Genomic DNA, 20,881 nt, shown 5'->3' with positions numbered 1-20,881 from the left:
CTGTGTGCCAGGCATTGTCCTGGGCTCCAGGGACATGGCAGGGTCCAAGGCAGCCAGGTGGCCGTTTCTGAGCCTCTTACATTCTGTGGGGGAGACAGATGATAGGTACAGAAGTAAATGAGGTATGTAGAGGTTGTGGGAAGGGTTATAAAAAACAGTAAAAGAAGTCAGTGGAACAGAGCACTGATCTTGCAAGTGAGGTTGCACACCACTGGAGTGGTGCTGACCCTCAGGGGACACATACAGGCAGCAAAATTTAAAGAACGTCAATTTTCAAATTTTCAGCTCATTTGTGTTCTCTTGGCTAACGTGGCTCAACTGCCCTGTTCGTCGTTTTCCTTCCACTTTGCTATATAAAGACAGATCTCTTAATCACCCTTAATTGCACAATGCGCACTATCTATAGGCTGTAGAGCCCCTCTAAGGGCGAAGAGGTGACGCCTCGAAACAGTGATGTATGCACAGCCTCCTTTAAGCAAAGCACCATAAACCCACAGGAGAGCTTTATGTCTTTTTTGTCGTACGGATATTTCTGTGAAATGTGAAATCTAGCTTTGGAATGGGGGTATTTGGACCCAGGCTGGGTTATTCTGAATTCAGTTATTGAGAGTGATGACAATTTGATTGTATGACCTGGCCTCTTCCATACCTTGGCTCTTGACCTAGATGCATGGCTCTGAGGGAGAACTCTGGGAGAGCCATGAAAAGAGAGGACAAAAAGAAACAGTGGAGGCTAGGAGGACATGATGGGTGTTTCTGACGTGGGGGGAAGAGTCAAGACACTCAGAAGGAGGAAAAAGGGAGAGAAGATGCTGCCTGCCCAAGGTCGGGGGTGATGGCAAGAAGACAGAAACCCCAGACAAGTTGAGGGCACATCCCAAGAACACATGGACCAATGTTCTGCTTCCAGAACTATCCAACATGGCAAGAAGGAAGAAGTGTGGCACAGTGGAGGGAGGTGTCCAGACAGGTTCCAGAGAGGTGACCCTGGAATGGCACAGTTGGCTCCCCACAGTGGGAAGTCCTTTATGTCTCCCCAGGGGAAAGAGAGATGCTAAGAGGACCAGAGGTCCTGATAGAAGCCTGACAGGGAGACCTCAGACAGCAATGACCTTAGACCAGAGCAAACAGCAGAGCCGAGAATCAGCAACGATAGCAGATGCCAGCTCATGGCTTAAGAGCAGGCAGGACCAATGACATCACCAGCCAATTCAGCAAGGACGGAGGTCAATCCCAAAAACAAGGTAGATGCCCAAGGACAAAGCCAGAGTTGTCACACTATATTTAATAACTACAGCCTTTCACCACTGCCCCCATGAGAAAATCTCCCCTGCACACAGATATCGTTTAGGAAGAGAAGTACTGAAAAACCAAGAATTTCTATTTCTGTCTCTCTCTCTTTTTTAAAGATTTTATTTATTTATTGAGCTAGAAAGAGACAGAGCGCACGAGTGGAGGGAGAGGGACAAGCAGACTGCCCCCTGAGTGGGGAGCCGGATGAGGGCTGATCCTAAGACCCCGAGACCATGACCCAAGCAGAAGTCAGACACTTAACCAACAGAGCTACCCAGGCGCCCTAAACATTTCTGTTTTTGGAATCGATGTTAGGGGACTGTTCTAAACCAGAGGAGATCAAGTGAATGATACTGAGAGGGTTTAAGTTCCTCTAATATCCAATATCGGGATCGAAGTGAGGACATCTATGAAAACATCTAAAAAACAATACCTCATTCTCCACATCCCCAAAAAGAAGTGTGTAATTTTTTATTCTCACACAAAGTGTTTTCCATTCCATTAAATAATAATGAATCGCAGTGAAAAAGTTATTCTCTTTTCCATTCTCCTTTATAAAAATTATTGAGGGGCACCTGGGTGGCTCAGTTGGTTAAGTGACTGCTTTCAGCTCAGGTCATGATCCCAGGGTCCTGGGATCGAGCCCCGCATCGGGCTCCCTGCTCAGCGGGAAGCCTGCTTCTCCCTCCCCCACTCCCCCTGCTTGTGTTCCCTCTCTCGCTGTGTCTCTCTCTGTCAAATAAATAAATAAAATCTTTAAAAAAATTGAATAACTGACATGTGCCAAAAATAGATAACAGAAATATAAATTATAAAGCACCATAATAAAATGAACTGCATAATTTAAGAACAAAAACACCACTAAGTGCTATAGGATTTCCCCCCCAAGCCTCTCTGTCAACCTCCAGAGCTAACACCATCACATATTCGGTACTTATCCTTCCCTTGATTTTCTTAAAATAGATTTACCACATATGTACATAAATCTAAACACGATTAGTTAATTTGTTTGTTTTTGAACCAAAAAACAAAAGTTTTCCAAAGGTATGTATTTTTCTGCAGCTTGCTTTTTTCATTCAAAATTAGGTTGCTACTATTCATCTCCATTGTTGTGTATAACACAGGTCATCTATTTTTCAGTGCTATGTAATATTCCACCGTATGGCAATATCATTGTTTATTTTTTATTTCCTGTTGATGGACTTTTGGGTTGGGTTTTTGGGTTTTTGCTGTTGTGAACGGAGCTACTATGAACATTCTTGTACAAGTCTCTTGGAGCCCACTTTGGAGAATTTCTCTAAACCAATTATTCTCAAAGCATTGGCTCTGGACTAGTATCACATTCACCTGGGAACCTGTTAGAACTGCAAATTTTGGGGCCCCACTCCATACCTATTGAAGCAGGAAACCTGAGAGTAGGACCTACCAATATGCGTTTTAACAAGCTACCCCCCAACCAGGTAATTCTCATGCCCACTAAAATTTGAGAACCACTAGCATAAATCTAAGAGTGAAATTGCTAGATTATAAGGAATGTGCACGTTCATATGCATGCCTAACGGCCAGAGACTTAATGTTTCTGTGTCCCCCAAATTCATACATTGAAACCTATTCCCCCAATGCGATGGTGTTTGTAGTGGGGATTTTGGGAGGTGAATAGGTCATGAATAAAAGAGACCCCAGAGGGTTGCTTTGTCCTTCTAAAATGAGAGAACACAGTGAAAAGAAAGCCACTGATGAACCAAGATGTGGGCTCTCACTGGACACCGAACCTGCCTGTGCCTTGACCTTGGACCTCCTAGCCTCTAGAACTGTGAGGAATAAACTTCCATTGTTTATAAGCCACCTGGTGCGTGGTGTTTTGTTATAGCAACCAGAAAGGGCTAAGGCATTAACTTTGTAAGATAATGCCACGTTGTTTTCCAAAGTAATTCATTGGTGTTTAGATATACATACATATGTTCTAATTGATACTGGGCCCCCTACCCTCAGCAATCCTTCCAGTTTCCAGCCCCCCCATCACTTGCTAATGTCAGATGTTTCAATACTATACCTAATTCTTATATAATACCATGTGTCAGGCACTATTCTGTATTTATGCAATTTTCACAGTCTTATGTATCGGGTACTACAGTAAAAGCCTGCCATAATCCTACAAATGAGGTCCAAAAAACACAATTGTTTAAGATATTAGATGGCATTTTTGTGAGGTTGGTGGAATGGGAACAAGGGCTCGGTAGATGATGGGAGCCAATTTTCAATAAGGCTTTACTGGGTTAATGTTCCATTTTACATAGAGGAAACTGAGGCACGGAGAAGTTCTTTTCTTCTCAAGGCTTGGAGGAGCCAGACTGATGCCCAGCGAGCCTGGCCCAGAGTCTGTGCTCTTTTAACTCTTGCACAATGCAGATCTAGACGGTGTAAAATAACACAGTTCACTGGGGTTTTATATGCAAATTAGTACCTGATTACTAATGAGGCTGATTATGTTTATCCACCATATACATTTTCTCTTCTGTAAAAGTCCTGTTTGTATCTTTAGCCCATTTTTTTTAAGATTTTATTTATTTATTTGACAGAGAGAGAGAGAGAGAGAGCGCACAAGCAGGGGAAGCAGCAGAGGGAGAGGGAGAAGCAGGCTCACTGAGCAGGGAGCCCGATGCGGGACTCGATCCCAGGACCGTGGGATCATGACCTGAGCTGAAGGCCGACGCTTAACGACTGAGCCACCCAGGCTCCCTGCTTGCTTTTTCTTTATGATGTCTTTTGGTGAACAGAAAGGAATAATGTTAACATAGCTCCCTGTGTCAAGTTTTTCTTTTAAATCTTATATAAAATTTTTTTTTCCTTATTCCAAGGTCATAAAAAAACTCTTTGATATTTTCTTCTGAAGTTTCAAATTTTTGCCTTTCACATTTATGTTATTTATGTTGTTGATCCATGTGGAATTGATTTTTAAAGATTTTATGTATGTATGTATGTATGTATGTATTTAGAGAGTGCAAGTGGGGGAGGGGCAGAGGGAGAGAGAGAATCTCAAGCAGACTCTGCACTGAGCATAGAGCCCAATGCAGGGCTTGATCTCACGACCCTGAGATCATGACCTGAGCTGAAATCAAGAGTCAGATGCTTAACCGACTGAGCCACCCAGGCATTCCGCATGGAATTGATTTTGTAGGTGGTGTGAGGTTGGGGATCCCCACCCCCACACCAGAGGGATAATCAATTGTCTCAGGATTTGTTGCCTAATCCATCCTTGACTCACAGAACTGCTATATCTCCTCTTTATCAGGTTTGCAAATAATTGAGGATCTGTTCTGCTGCATTGACTAGTATATCTGTAATTGCATAAATATCACACTATCTTAATTACTTTAACTTCATAATACATCTTGATACGGATTAAGCAAATTCCTCCACCCTCACCTTTCAGCCAGCCTTTCTTCACCTAATGCCTTAAAACACTCATTGTATGTAAAGTAACTTCTTCCCTAGGTCTCTAGGATGAAACTGGTTACCCCATCCTTGGGAGGATTGAGAACGTAATTTACTAAACCAATTTTCTGTGTTAAAGGAGTAACTCCATTGAGAAAGGCTGTAGATTATTTTGAGCCCATTGCCCTTCTTTCATATACATTTTGGAATCAGCTTCTCAAATTTGTCAACAAACAAGCAAACAAATGCCAACCAACAAAACTGTTGAGATTACGATTGAAATTACATTGACTCTATAGATCAATTTGGAGAGAACTGATATTTTTGTATTGTATATTTCTAGCCAAATACAGCATTTAGGGTTTTAAAACATCTTTCAAAAAAGTTTTAAAATTTTCTCTATCAATTTCTTGCTCATCTTTTGTTATATTTATTCTTAGGTACCTTCTCTTTTGTTGCTATTGTAAATGGCATCTTTTAAAAAATTATGTTTTTATTTGTTCTTGTGTATAAAGATACAATTGATTTTTGTATATTGATCACATTTTCAGTCACTTTGCTTAACACTTTTATTAATCCTAACAATCAGGTCTGAAAATCTTTGGGGCTATATCTTTGCAGATAAATCATGTTTTCTAGGAATACTGACACTTTTGCTTTCTAACCCTTAAGCTCTTATTTCTTCTTCTTGCCTTATTGTCCCTACTAGTAACCCCCAGTATAATGTTAAATAGAAATAGGGATGGTGGACTTCCTTGTCTGGTTCTTGATGTAAGAGGGAATGCTTCTGATGTTTCTCCATTTAGGATGATGCTTGCTGTAGGCAAAATTCCCTTCTATTCTTAATTTTTTTTAAAGATTTTATTTTTTAAAAGATTTTATTTATTTATTTGAGAGATATAGAGAGAGCACGAGAGAGAGAGAGAGAGAGAGCGCGCACGAGTGGGGGGAGGGGCAAAGGGAGAAGGAGAAACAGGCTCACTGCTCAGCAGGGAGCAGGGAGCAGGGAGCCCCACACAGGGCTTGATCCCAGGACCCCAGGATCATGACCTGAACCAAAGGCAGATGCTTAACTGACTGAGCCACCCAGGCACCCCTAAGATTTTATTTTTTAAAGTAATTTCTACACCCACTGTGGGGCTTGAATTTAACAACCCCAAGATCAAGAATTGCATGTTCCACTGAAGGAGTCAGCCAGGAGCCCCAATTCCCTTCTGTTCTTAATAATGAATACATATTAACTTTTTCAAATGATTTTTTGAAATCATCTACTAAGATGATATGATTCTATCCTTTAATTTGTTAAGGTGACAAATTGTGTTTATACATTTTTCTCATGTTAAACTACCATTTATTTTTAAATTACACCCAATTTGGTCTTCCTTACCTTTCTTGTAGATTGTTGGATTGAGATAGGTAATGTTTGGTTTACAATTTTTGCATCGATGTTCCTAAATGAAACTGACCTATAATTTTCCTTTCTAGCATTATTCTTGTCTGGCTTTAATATAAGTTTTGCTTGCCTTCTAGAATAAATTAGAGAATATTTCCTCCAACAATCTGTTCTTTGAAAGTTTGGTAGGCTTTGGGGCCCCTGGTTGGCTCAGGTAGAGTATGTAACTCTTGATCTTGGGGGTCCTTGAATTCAAATCCCACATTGGGTGTAGAACATACTTTAAAAAAAATGAAAGTTTGGTAGTCTTTACCTATAAATGGCTCTAGGACTGGTGTAATATATTTGGGTCAATTTTTAACTATTAATTCAAACTTCTATATCCTTTATAATTATATGATTGTTTCCATTTTCTACTTCTCCTTTAGTCAGTTTGATAAGTTATATTTTCTATTAACTTGTCTATTCTATCTATATTTTCCAATTAATTGGCATAATACTTATTGTATACTCTAATTAACTTCTTAATCTCAGCTATATCTGCAGTTTCTTTTCCTATGTCAGATTTTGTTTATTTGAGAAGTCTCTTTTTTCCTTGATTCATCTTGCCAGAGATTTTACAATTTTTTTATTGACTGATAAATGTTGAAGAACCAACATTTGGCTTTGTTGATACTAAGTGCCAGTCACTGTTCTAAGTGCTTTACCTTTATTAACTAATTTAATTGGGTGTATATAACACTTTCTCATTACATCTTCCTTATCATTCATATTTTCCATCTCCTTGTCTGTTTGGCATTCTGGATACTTTTTTCAGATCTACCTTAGTTCACCCTTTTTTTTTTTTAAGATTTTATTTATTTATTTTAGAGAGAGAGGGTAGGGAGAAGGACAGAGGGGGAGGGAGAGGAACAATTTGACTCTGTGCTGAGCATGGAGCCCCATGTAGGCTTTTTTTTTTTTTTAAGATTTTATTTATTTGTCAGAGAGAGAGAGAGAGCACAAGCAGGGGGAGCATCAGAGGGAGAGGGAGAAGCAGACTCCTCAATGAGCAGGGAGCCTGACACAGGACTTGATCCCAGGACTGTGAGATCATGACCTGAGCCAAAGGCAGATGCTTAACTGACTTGAGCCACCCTGGTGCCCCTAAAGTTTTTTTTAAAGAAGAATTAATTTATATATGAAAAAATGATTCAATTTAAAGAAGGTGTTAAATAAACAGTAGAACAGGCTGTAGCCAGATGTCATAAAAATTGTATGAGAATGAGGGTTGGGAAACACCCGACTGTGTCTTCCTGATTCCTCAGATCCACGTCCCCTGTGAAAGCTTTCCTTCTCAGCCCAGCCCCAAGTGCTTCCTCCCTCCTCCAAGTGACTAAAGCACTGGGGCCAGTGCCTTTCAGCCTCTCTCCCCTAATCACCCCCGTATTCTGTGTCATACCCCCTAACTCACTCCAAAACTCAAGCAAGCTATTTGAGGACAGTCAAAAAAACCCAAAAACAAAATCCAAACCCAACTCCCCACAGAGCAAGTGTTCCCTTACACTTCTTCGTCTCCCCAGGAGACCTCATTTCCCCATGCCCTCCATGAGACCTTATCTTCTCACGTCTCTCCATGCGATCGATTCATCTCCCCACATCTCCTCATGTCCCCCAACAAGACCTCATCTCCCCAATGAGACCTTGTCTCCCCACAAAACCTCGTCTCTCTGTGAGTTTTCATCTCCCCACACCTTCCCATGAAAACTTGTCTCTCCATGTCTCCCCAGGAGATCTCATTTCCCCCACATCCCCCCATGAGATATTATCTCCTCTGTCTCTCCATGAGATCTCGTCTCCCTATAGCTCCCCATGTACTCCCATAAGACCTCATCTCCCACAAAACCTTGTGGTTTTGTTTGGACATGAAAATGAGTTGATGTAACCAGAGGGACACAGCTGGAAGTGGGGGTGGGGTCATAAGAGGCAAACAAGACACCGGTGGTAACAGCAAATGGGCTGTTGTTCCCAGACAAGCCAACAACTGGACTGAAAGCATTAAGACCCTAAGCAGCTTGTCTCTTGGCCTTTCATTTGTTTGTCTCATACACAAACTTGGGGCTTCTGTTTCTTGGGAAGTCAGTACAAACACATTCCAATTTCCTAGTGCTCATTGCCAGTAAGCCATCTGTACTGACCACTGTGTAAGCTGCCTCCAGTGGGCACTTGGCGGGGGTGGGGTGAGGGTGGGGGTGGGGCGAAGTTCCTACCCACTCCTGCTTTGCTAAGGCCTCCCAACAACCTTGTTTCAACCATGGATGCAACCCTTATAGAAGTGAATGGGAGTGAGAAGAAGCTCCAAGCTGAAAAGCAAGCCACCTCCTGGCCCAAGCTTCTGCCTTTTGGAAACTAATTATTTATTTTGTAAGATGTTGTTCCTTTTTCCACTTTAAGTTTATTCCTAAGATCTGGAAAAAGTACTATGGGCATTAGGGGGCATTAAGTTTTCTCTAGAATTTGCTATGGTCCAACAACTTTACTTACTTAGACTTTTCTTTCCTTTTTTCAAGTCATAGCTGTTTTTGAATTCATGTATTTCAACAAATATTTACTGACAGCCTCTCTGGCTTAGAGTTTAAGAGCAAGGCTGTGGATAGAAATGCAACTGATTTCTGTGCATTGATTTTATATCCCGCCACTGCTGAATTCCTGTATGAGTTCTAGCAATTTTGGGGTGAGGTTCTTTTGGGTTTTCCATATAGAGTATCATGTCATCTGTGAAGAGCCAATCCCATTTACAATTGCACCAAAAACCATAAGATATCTAGGCATAAACCTAGCTAAAGAAGCAAAGGACCTGTACTCTGAAAACTATAGAACTCTCATGAAAGAAATTGAGGAAGACACAAAGAAATGGAAAAACATTCCATGCTCATGGATTGGAAGAACAAATATTGTTAAAATATCTATGCTAACTAGAGCAATCTATACATTCAATGCAATCCCTATCAAAATACCATTGACTTTTTTCACAGAGCTGGAACAAATAATCCTAAAATTTATATGGAACCAGAAAAGGCCCTAAATAGTCAAAGAAATGTTGAAAAAGAAAACCAAAGCTGGTGGCATCACAATTCCAGACTTCCAGCTCTATTACAAAGCTGTCATCATCAAGACAGTATGGTAGTGGCACAAAAACAGACACATAGATCAATGGAACAGAATAGAGAACCCAGAAATGGACCCTCAACTCTATGGTCAACTCATCTTTGACAAAGCAAGAAAGAATATCCAATGGAAAAAGACAGTCTCTTCAACAAATGGTGTTGGGAAAATTGGACAGCCACATGCAGAAGAATGAAACTGGACTATTTCCTTACACCATTCACAAAAAATAGACTCAAAATGGATGAAAGACTTAATGTGAGACAGGACTCCATCAAAATCCTAGAGAACACAGGCAGCAACCTCTGTGACCTTGGCCACAGCAACTTCTTGCTAGGACATGTCTCCAAAGGCAAGGGAAACAAAAGCAAAAATGAACTACTGGGACTTCATCAAGATAAAAAGCTTTTGCACAGCAAAGGAAACGGTCAATAAAATCAAAAGACAACCAACAGAATGTGAGAAGATGTTTGCAAATGTCCTATCAGATAAAGGACTAGTATCCAAAATCTATAAAGATCTTATCAAACTTAACACCAAAAGAACAAATAATCCAATCAAGAAATGGGCAGAAGACATGAACAGACATTTCTCCAAAGAAGACATACAAATGGTCAACAGACACATGAAAAAATGCTCAACATCATTTGGCAGCAAGGAAATACAGATCAAAACCACAATGAGATATCACCTCATACCAGTCTGAATGGCTAAAATTAACAAGTCAGGAAACAACAGATGTTGGTGAGGATGGAGAGAAAGGGGAACCCTCCTACACTGTTGGTGGGAATGCAAGCTGGTGCAGCCACTCTGGAAAACAGTATGGCGCTTTCTCAAAAAGTTGAAAATAGAGCTACCCTACAGCCCAGCAATTGCACTACTGGGTAACTTACACCCAGTAGTGTTACAAATGTAGTGATCCGAAGGGGTATCTGCACTCCAAATGTTTATAGCAGCAATGTCCACAATAGCTAAACTATGCAAAGAGCCGAGATGTCCATCAGCAGTGATCCGAAGGGGTATCTGCACCCCAAATGTTTATAGCAGCAATGTCCACAATAGCTAAACTATGCAAAGAGCCGAGATGTCCATCGGCAGATGAATGGATAAAGAAGATGTGATCTATATATACAGTAGAATGCTACTCAGCCATCAAAAAACTGAAATCTTGCTATTTGCAACCACATGGATGGAACTAGAGGGTATTATGCCGAGTGAAATAAGTCTTTCAGAGAAAGACGACTATCACATGATCTCACTCTTACGTGGAATTTAAGAAACAAAACAGAGGATCATAGGGGAAGAGAGGGAAAAATAAAACAAGAAGAAATCAGAGAGGGAGACAAACCATAAGAGACTCTTAATCATAGGAAATAAACGGAGGGTTGCTGGAGGGGAGGGGGTTTGGGGGATGGGGTAACAGGATGATGGACATTAATGAAGGCACATGATGTAATGAGCACTGGGTGTTATAAAAGACTCATGAATTATTGAACTCTACCTCTGAAACTAATAATACATTGTATGTTAATTGAATTTAAATAAAAAAATTTTTGAAAAAAAAAGAGCAAGACTGTGGAGTCAGAATGCCTGGTTTCAAATCCCGCCTCTGCCACCTGCTAATTGGGTGACCACAGACATATACCCTTCTCTGAGGCTGACTTGCTGTCACCACTAAGTAGGGATACTAATAGTACTTGCGGCAGAGGGTCATGGTGATGGGATGAGATCATTGCTGTGAAGGAATTAGCACACTGCTTGGCACATGCTAGGCACTTAATGATGTATGAATGTGATGGTAATGATGGTGGCCCATGTCATGCCCACATTAGGTTCTGGGGATACCAGCATCAGTGAGAAATGTCCCTTGCCCACAGGGCTTCACAAAACATCCATCAGATTTGGCAGGCAGTGGTGGAACAGAGAATTGACTGGAACAGGGATGGTATTAGTGAGAAACCCATTCCCTGGCCATATGTTCAGGTGAGGGCAGGTCTGCGAGAGGAGCATTCCCAGCCTCCTGGGAGAGGAGACGTGACCTGGGTTGGGCAGCTGGGAGATGCTGCTGCAACTGCCCATTCTCTCTGCAGAAGGTCTAGCTCTAAACGTGTGTTCTCTGCTTCTCCGTGTATTAAGCCTGCCTGACCTGCTGCACTCCTGCAGGGGGAGCCCCAGCTGTGACAGGTGCCTAACTATGTGTGTCTGCTTCAGGGAGGAAGTAGTACAAAGTCCCTTGTGGCCACACATCTTATGCCACATCCTTTGATACAGCTTTTTTAGTTTTATTTATTTTATTTATTTTATTTTTAAATTTTTTTTATTTTTTATTTTTTTATTTATTTGCGAGAGAGAGAATGAAAGACAGAGAGCATGAGAGGGGAGTGGGTCAGAGGGAGAAGCAGACTCCCTGCTGAGCAGGGAGCCTGATGTGGGACTCGATCCCGGGACTCCAGGATCATGACCTGAGCCGAAGGCAGTCGCTTAACCAACTGAGCCACCCAGGCGCCCAGCTTTTTTAGTTTTAAAGTCATCATTTTGTTCTCCATCTTTCCAATTTCTCTGTGTACTGGTAGGCAGCCTCCAAGATGGCACCAGTAATCCCTAGCTGCTGGTATTCGTGCTCTGTTGGAGCGCCATGCTGTATCAGGGGGCCGTCTACGTGACCATTAGCATATGGCAAAAATGGTGGTGTCACTCCTGGGCTCTCCTTCTCTCTCCCCCTCTGTCATCAGTTGATTTGGGGGAAGCCAGCTTCCATATCATGAGCACCCTTAGGGAGAAGCCCACATGGCAAGGAATGAGGCCTCCTGTCAACACTAAGTGAGTAAGCTTCGAAGCAAATCCTCTAGCTTCAACTGAGCTTTGAGCTGACCACAGCCCTGGCTGACCTCTTGACCGAAATCTCTTTAGAGACCCTGTCTCATAATCACCCAGCTAATCTACTCTCAGATTCCTGACCCTCCAAAGCTGTGAGACAATGCATGTGTATTATTATTTGAAGCTGCTAAATGTGGGGAAAATTTGTCACACAGAAACAGATAATGAATATAGTCTATTTCTCAATTGTTTGTACCCTCCAAAAGGAAGTAAAAGGTGTTATTGATTGACTGCCTACAGTTCTAACAGATGACAGGATCTGAGGGGTAACACCCAGTAGACTCTGCTCTACTTTGGGAAGAAATAGCACAGGGTGCTTGAGCACACATCAGTCACACCTGGGTTTGAATCCTGGTCCCTGCCATTACCTCCTGCCGCACGATCATGCGCAACTCATTCGGCCATGCAGTCTCAGCCTCTTCATTTAGTAAATGGAGGTAATTGCTACCTTGTAAAGTTGTTAAGAATAAAATGAAATAATGCAGGTAAAGAGCATAAGGATAAGCATCCCCTCATGTGCTAACTATTCATGTGAATTCATGTCATCTCTTTTTTTTTTTAAAGATTTTATTTATTTATTTGAGAGAGGGAATGAGATAGAGAGAGAGAGCATGAGAGGGGGGAGGGTCAGAGAGAGAAGCAGACTCCCTGCCGAGCAGGGAGCCCGACATGGGACTCGATCCCGGGACTCCAGGATCATGACCTGAGCCGAAGGCAGTCGCCCAACCAACTGAGCCACCCAGGCGCCCTCATGTCATCTTTTATCATGAACTTGCAAGAAGTGCTGAGGGACAAGCCTCTTCATTGCCCATCCCCCCACCTACCATTCACCTACCATAGAGTGGAGGAGGGAGGAGGACCTCAGTTTTGCAAGCTAAGTGGGATGTGTTTATAAAATAGCAAATGTGTGGAAATCGCCCCACATTCCACTTTAATTCGTGCAAGCACAAAATAATGTCACACACAGGACACATGGACACCCAGCTCTACTCACTGATTTGGTTGGAGGACATTTGGGATAACTGGTCCCCTTCAGAGCCAGTCTTTTTTTTTTTTTTTTTTTAATTTACAGGGAGGAGAGAGTCTGATTATTTTATCGAGAGTCCTTCTCAAGTGATGCCTCCCTAACAGACATCCAGGCGCTTGAAAGCAAGCATAATGCCCCGTATTAAGTTTACTTGGCTAATTTTAAATCTCTGGGCATCCATCATGTACTTAGCTCTAAATTATATGGTGGATCTGGGTTTTTCTTAGGCCTCATCCATGCAGCAGGTAAATAAAACAGCCTTGTGAAGGGACCATAAAAAGCCTTGTAAAGGCCCAGTGTTCTGTCCTTCCCTGGCAAGGGCTGCAAGTCGCCTGTCCAGGAGAGCTGTCCTTTTGCAGCTTGGCAGTCCTGGGATTTGGGGCGATCCAGGATAAATAAGAGCCCAGGTTAATGGAGGCCACCAGCCCAAGAGGCCCTCAGCTCCCCGAGCCTCTCTGGCAGCTCGCCCGTCCTCCTGGCTAAATCCTTCATCATCAAAATCATCCTGTGTTTCCCTCAGTCTGGAAAAATCGCTTCTGGGCCTATGCAATGTCCATTCTGGCCACGAGAGGGCGCCGCAGGGCAAGATGCCGGGAGGACCCGTTTGGCCTGTCCTTCCTGTCCCCCAGGATGACGCCTGGAGACAGGACAAATATAGCGTGAACAATCGTCGGAGGCTGCAATTTGGGTGCGACAGCCTCCGATGGCAGCCGCTTCTCTTTCCTTTTTTGACTTTTTTTTTTTTTTTTAAGACATCTAATGAGAGGGAAGCGTGCTGAATTTGGAAATAGAACCTCCTATTTCAGGTCAAGGTCTGGGCTCAGATTTGCTGGGTTCAAGGAGAGCCCCGTTTCTTCTAACATGAGTTAATAAACTCATTCACTCAACTGACAACTAATTATCACGCACGGACCACCAAGTGCCCCGCACTCTGCAGGACATCGGCAACACAAAGGATGCCCCAGCTGGGGAGGCAGGTGTTCTCCAGGGGCAGGTGCTGGGGGTGGGGGGTGGGGGTGCACAGGTGGGGCCCGCCTGCAGGGGGCTTCAGTGAGGAGGTGGCCTTTGAGGTGGAGCTGAGTGAAGAGTGTGAGTGTGCAAGGCAAATGTCGTGAGGATACAAGGTGTGCAGGAGTCAGGCGGGGAGAGCAGGGGATGAGTGAAGACCCTAAGGTGAGACTGTCTGCCAAGCCTTAGGGCTCTCAGACTGGTATTCCCTTTCTCAGGGCCCATTTCTCGGGCGAATGACCACATAGTCACATGGAGCCTGAGCATAGAGGGCCCCATGCTTGGTTTAATGCTCTGCTGTCGCCATCTTGAAATGCTTCATAAGTTTGGAACCAAGCCCCACGTTCTCATTTTGCCCCAGGGCCCCCTATATCGCGTGGCGGGTTCTGCCTCTCCCTAGAACACTCTGCTCTTGGCCTGTCTCCTTTAGTTACTGGAGTCTTCTTGGCTCAAGTGTCACCTCCTCAGAGAGCCCTTCCCGGGCCCCCTGTCCAAAGACCCACCTAGTCTTTCTTGGTGGTATCACAGGAACTGGGCCACATCGTGTGAAGAGGTGGGCAATTCTCTGTTCTTTTTAAATCTTCCCTGGACACTCATGTGCAGGCCAGGCCAGGCATGCTCCTCTACCCAGCCGGCACTGTGTGTCCATAATGGGGCCCACTCCTTCCAGGCATGGCCAGTGTGAAATTCTAGACCAGAACAGGGGGCGTGAACTCCCTTCTGCCGTCAGAGGTTGATCTGACCTGTGTCCTGAAGCCCGAGAAGAGAAGGAATGCGTGACATTTTCTCTCCCCGTTGGCGCCTCTCCGAGGTGATCCCCGAGAGAGAGGGAGGACCTACCATCCAGGCAAGCCAGGTGATAGCTTCTGGGCACTTGGCAACTTGATTCAAGTTAAAACAGGCTTAAGTTATTGACTAAATGTTTGCACGTGCGGCCCCAGGTTGGAATTATCCAGAGCCTTCCAAGGGCATCTGGAACTCAGATGCTGCCTCTGAGTCTATATTTTGCCAATGGATGGGATCAAGAATTTTCTTCTGAAATCTCTCCAGTACAGAAAAAAAAAAAATGTCTGAATTAAGGCTCTGGCTTGTGAGACAAAGGGTCCCAACTGGACTGCATGCTTTGTCCTGTTCAGTTAAAAGTATGACTTTATTACCATGATTATTCTTACTGTTGTTGGCTGATCTGCCCAGAACTGGAGGGCAGGGCTGTCTCCCTCTTGGAGAAATGGAGCCTTTCATTCAATGAATTGGAGAAATCCTTGCTGAGCACCTGCTCTGTAATAAGCAGGGGGTGGGGCTCGCCTGGGTGAACAGAAAGATGATCCTTGCTGTTGTTTAGATGCCAGACACTGAACTTGGTACAATATGTGTGTGAACTCACTGTGAGCTCCAGCCACTCCAGAGGGGGGTGCCACTATGATTCCCATTTGACAGCTGCCGTAAAGCCCCCTACCGGCTGGCCCCACTAATGACATGGACCAGACCAGACTGTGCCACTCCTGTGCCCAGGCACTTTTTTTTTTTTTTTTAAGATTTATTTATTTCAGAGAGAGAGAGAGCACTCAAATGGGGTAAGGGGCAGAGGGAGAGAGGATCTCCAGCAGACTCCCCACTGAGGCTCGATCCCACGACCCTGAGATTATGACCTGAGCTGAAATCCACCCAGGTGCCCCTCCAGTGCCCAAACTCTTGGCCACTACACCGTCATGCCCTGCAGGTGCTTTCTGACAAAGGAAGAGAGATAATGACCTAAACCCCAGGGCTTTGCCTGAAACCCCATGATGGGCCCACCAGCCCCAGTGAAAACCAGCCACCTTACCACCACCTCTGTCATTTGTAGTCTTTGGAGAGATTGCCGCATTCCCTCATTCGCTCCAACCAGCAGAAAAACCTGGCATCGGGCACGTTTTCTGGTTCAGTCCTGGCAGGACCGCCATATAGAGCTGTGCGGATTTTATACCCCACCGCAAGGGGGCGCCCTTCACATGGACCGCTATTCTCTGAAGTATGTGTAGGGCAAGCTCTCGAAAGAAAACAACCTGTATTAGTTTTCTTTGGCTGCAAAACAAATTAGCCCCAAACTTAGCACCGTCAAACAACAACTGTTTATTATCTCACAGGTTCTGTGGGCCAGGAATCCAGGAGAGATTTAGCTGGGTGGTTCTGGCCCAAGACCTCTCTGGTGGTTACAGTCAAGATCGGATGGGGCTGTTGTCACCTGGGCTGGCACGTCCAAGCTCACTTCCGTGGTTGTTGGCAGGAGGCTTTGCTTGCTTGCTTGCTTTTTTTTTTTTTTTTTAAAGATTTTATTTGTTTATTTGACAGAGACACAGCGAGAGAGGGAACACAAGCAGGGGGAGTGGGAGAGGGAGAAGCAGACTTCCCGCGGAGCAGGGAGCCGGATGCGGGGCTTGATCCCAGGACTCTGGGATCATGACCTGAGCTGAAGGCAGACGCTTAATGACTGAGCCACCCAGGTTCCACTCCCCCCCCCCTTTTTTTTTTGAGGCTTTGCTTTCTCACTGACTGTTGGTAGGAGACCTCAGCTCTTTGCCATGGGGCCTTCTCTGTAGACTTAGTGTCCTCATTGTCTGGCAGCTGACTTCCCCAGAGAGAATGATTTGAGGCAGAGAGCAAGAGTGAGTGCCCGAAATGGAAATTGCAGTCTTTTCTTAACCTGGTACCAGAACTGACATGCCGTAAGTTATTGGTTGCAGAGAACACCTCGGTACAGTGTGGGAGGGGACTACACAAGTGTGTGAATCCCAGGATGGTTGGGGGGATTGGGAACCACCGGGGGCCATCTTGGAGGCCAGCTGTCACAAGATGGCCAAATAGGAACACTGACATCCTTAGAAAGTCACATTTTAAAGCCAGTGACTGGATCCACCAGCTTGGGCTCCCCAAACTCTGCAGGCCTTTGGGGTTTTAGCCGTGGAGATTTTGACTCCTGATATGTGCTCTGCAGATATGCCCCCACTCTTGTTCCTTTCCAGTTGAGCTTTGAGTGGTGGGGTCTTTGTCCTATCTACCCATTCAGCATTGCCCAAGCTGTTAGGAAAGCCAACAGATTTCATACAAGGTTTGGACTCAACATCTGAGCAGTGAACGGTGGGGCTGCTTTCTTACCCTTCTAAAGGACGCTTAAGAAAGAAACCTGTTAGAATCTGGGACGGAGATCTGTTTCATTTAGCAGTGGAGGTTGTTGTTGGGGTCATTGTTCGTTTGGTGTTCTACTTTAGACCTTTAAACCAAGTACCTGCGGTGGAGGGGAAAATACACCAATCCCAGAGTGGCCAGACCTGGTTTGAATTCCCGCTTTGTCACTCTCAGTGCACGAACATGGGTAAGTGACTTATGCTCCGTAAACTTTGTTACTGCATCAAAAAGAAAAGAAAAGGAAAATAATAATAATATCTAGCTCACAGGTTGTTGTGGGAATTAATTTAGATACAATGTAAAAATGTCTCACCTGGTGCCCCAAACTTAGAACTACTCGGGAAATGGTGGTTGACAAGGAAGTTATTGTACCGTATGGAGAAATAACCCTAGCATTTTATTTCATGTTTTTTAGTTTTTTGAAATGTATTTTTTTAATATAAGAAAATGGTCAGTTCCAAGTATAAAACTGATAATATTAAAAGATTTGCTGCAGTCTTAGCTGTGGTTTTATCACATCCTAGAGCTTTAGAATATCCCAAGGACCCATTTTGCAAGGAAAGTAATGGAAAAAAAATGATTTAGGCTCTAAAAATTCCAATTGGCAATTAACTTTTCAGGAACACATCTCTTCCCTGAAGTGAGGGGCATGTGTATCCAGATGAAAGGAGAGTTCCCCTTGTCCCCTTTCTGTTCATTCATTCCTTCATAATCAGACAATAAGAGTCTTTTGGCAAAATAGCTGCCTGTCTACAGGTACAATTTCTCAGAAATAATCACCTCGAAACTTCTTTTCCTGAGAGTCTCATCTGCAAAATGCTTTCTCATCAAAGATACGTTCCTATTTCCAAGGCAGTAATGATGCTGTTTTCTTTTTTCAGTATGCATTGTCATTTGGTGCGGAGGGCTCTCTCTCTACGTTCTACACGTCAGGATATTGAAAGTCGCCGCAACTTCAAGGCAAGTGTCACCTATCAACAGCTCCCGAATAACTAATCAGGAGTGGGAGATGGAGAATCACAATGCAGAACACTCATTTTCTACTCTTACAGGGCTTATGATTAAGCTGAGAAAAAGGCCTTGATTCACCCTCTGTGCGTGCGTGCGCAAGCTCGTGCCTTGCATTTGCTGGTGAAGGGTAGACCAGATGCCCAGAGGGACTTTGCCTGTCAGGCCAGGAAATAGGATGGGAAATGAGTAGTTAGGTATCACTTCCTATGAGGCATCCCCCTCACCTCTTCCTATCCTTTCAGGTGGTGAAATGTACCGTCTGCTGAGGTCATCTGCTCCCTAAAGAATCAGACGACTGGCCTCCTAATAGACACTGGAGAGTTTCCAAATTCAACATCTCCAATCTGACTTGAGTGGCTCTGCCTAAGTGCTTCCCCCTTAAACCCGGTGATGATTAAGAGAGTTTCCATGATGAGCCAGCCATGAGAAGATTAGAGTTTAGTGACTGCTGAGAAGCAAGGACTCACGCCTGTGGTCCAGAATTGTGCCTACCACTGCCATCCTCTTCTCCCAGGTTCCTGGTCCAGGGCTAGTGCAGGGATCTGCATGCACACAGGAGGTTCTTAAAAATTGCCAACTGACTGACATGTTTTCTTTATTTTTATCGAAGAATAATTTGACATACAATGTATTAGTTTCAAGTATACCACACAGTGACTGAGATTTATATACATTATGAAATGGTCGCCACCATAAGTCTAGTTACCATCTGTCACTGTACAAAGCTGTTACAGTATTATTGACTATATTCCCTGTGCTGTATATTACCTCCCTGTGTCTTATGTATTTTTTAACTGGAAGGTTGTACCTCTTAATCCCCTTCACCTATTTCACCCACCCCCCAACTCCTCCCATTTGGTAACCATCAGTTTGTTCTCTGTATCTATGAGTCTCTTTCTGTTTGTTTTGTTTGTTTATTTGTTTTGTTTTTTAGATTCCACATATAAGTGAAATCATATAGTATTTGTCTTTCTCTGTCTGACTTATTTCACTCAGCATAATATCCTCTGGGTCCATCCATGTTGTTGCAAATGGCAAGATTTCATTCTTTTTTTTTCCATTAATATTCTGGGGTGTGTGTGTGTGTATATCACATCTTCTTTATCTATTCACCTATTGATGGACATTTAAGTTGCTTCTGTATCGTGGCTATTATAAATAATGCTACAATGAACATAGGGGTGTATATGTCTTTTTGAAAACTTCATTTATTTATTTTAGAGGGGGTGGGCAGAGGAAGAATGAGAGAGAATCTCAAGCAGAGTCCTCACTGAGCATGGAGCCCAATGTATGCCTCTGTCTCATAACCCTGAGATCATGACCTGAGCTGAAATCAGAAGTCAGATGCTTAACCAACTGAGCCACCTGGGCGCCCCTATATGTCTTTTTGAATTAGTGTTTTCATTTTCTTTGGATAAATACCTAGAAGTGGACTTGCTGGAGAGTATGGTAGTTTTATTTTTAATTTTTCGAGGAACTTCCATACTGTTTTCCATAGTGGCTGCACCAATGTAAATTTTCATCAACAGTGCACAAGGGGTCCCTTTTCTCCACATGTTCACCAACACTTGTTTCCTGTCTTTCTGGTGATAACCATTCTCACAGGTGTGACATGGTATCTCATGGTGGTCTTAATTTGCATTTCCCTGATGATGAGTGATGCTAAGCATCTTTTCATGTGCCTGTTGGCCATCTGGGTATCTTCTGAGGAAAAATGTCCATTCAGGTCCTCTGCCCATTTCTTAATAGGATTGTTTTTTATTTTTATTTTTTGATATTGAGTTGTATAAGATCTTTATATATTTTGGATGTTAAGCCCTTACTAGATATATCATTGGTGAATATCTTCTCCCATTCAGTAAGTTGCCTTTCATTCTGTTGATGGTTTCCTTCACTGTGCAAAAGCTTTCTATTTTGATGTAGTCCCAATTGTTTATTTTTGCTTTTGTAGTTCTTGCCTAAGGAGGCAGATCCAAGAAAATACTGCTAAGACTGATGTCTAACAGCTTACTGCCTATGTTTTCCCCTAAAAGTGTAATAGTTTCTCTCTCTCTCTTTTTTTTAAATTTTATTTATCAGAGAGAGAGACACACAGGCAGGCAGAGGGAGAAGCAGGCTCCCCGCCGAGCAAGGAGCCCGATGCGGGACTCGATCCCAGGACCCTGGGATCATGACCTGAGCTGAAGGCAGACACTTAACTGACTGAGCCACCCAGGCGTCCCAAAAGTGTAATAGTTTCAGGTTTTACATTTAAGTTTTTAATCCATTTTGAGTTTTTTTTAATATATATGAAAATGTAAGAGGTCCAGTTCATTCTTTTGCATGTAGCTGTCCAAGTTTTCCCAACACCATTTATTAAAGAGACTGTCTTTTCCCCATTCTATATTCTTACTGGCATAGTTCTTTACACACATAATTAGCTCATTTAGCTTAATCTATTCCTTTCCTTGAGTGATTTTAGGCTTACCTGTTCTCACTCACCATTCCATTCCACCACCTGATCACTTCTGAGGTCATGCTCTATCTCATTC

This window comes from Leptonychotes weddellii, chromosome 4 (assembly GCF_054177405.1).
Source record: "Leptonychotes weddellii isolate Sample4059 chromosome 4, ASM5417740v2, whole genome shotgun sequence".
Taxonomy (NCBI): domain Eukaryota; kingdom Metazoa; phylum Chordata; class Mammalia; order Carnivora; family Phocidae; genus Leptonychotes; species Leptonychotes weddellii.
Note: the sequence above shows the minus strand (reverse complement) of the source record.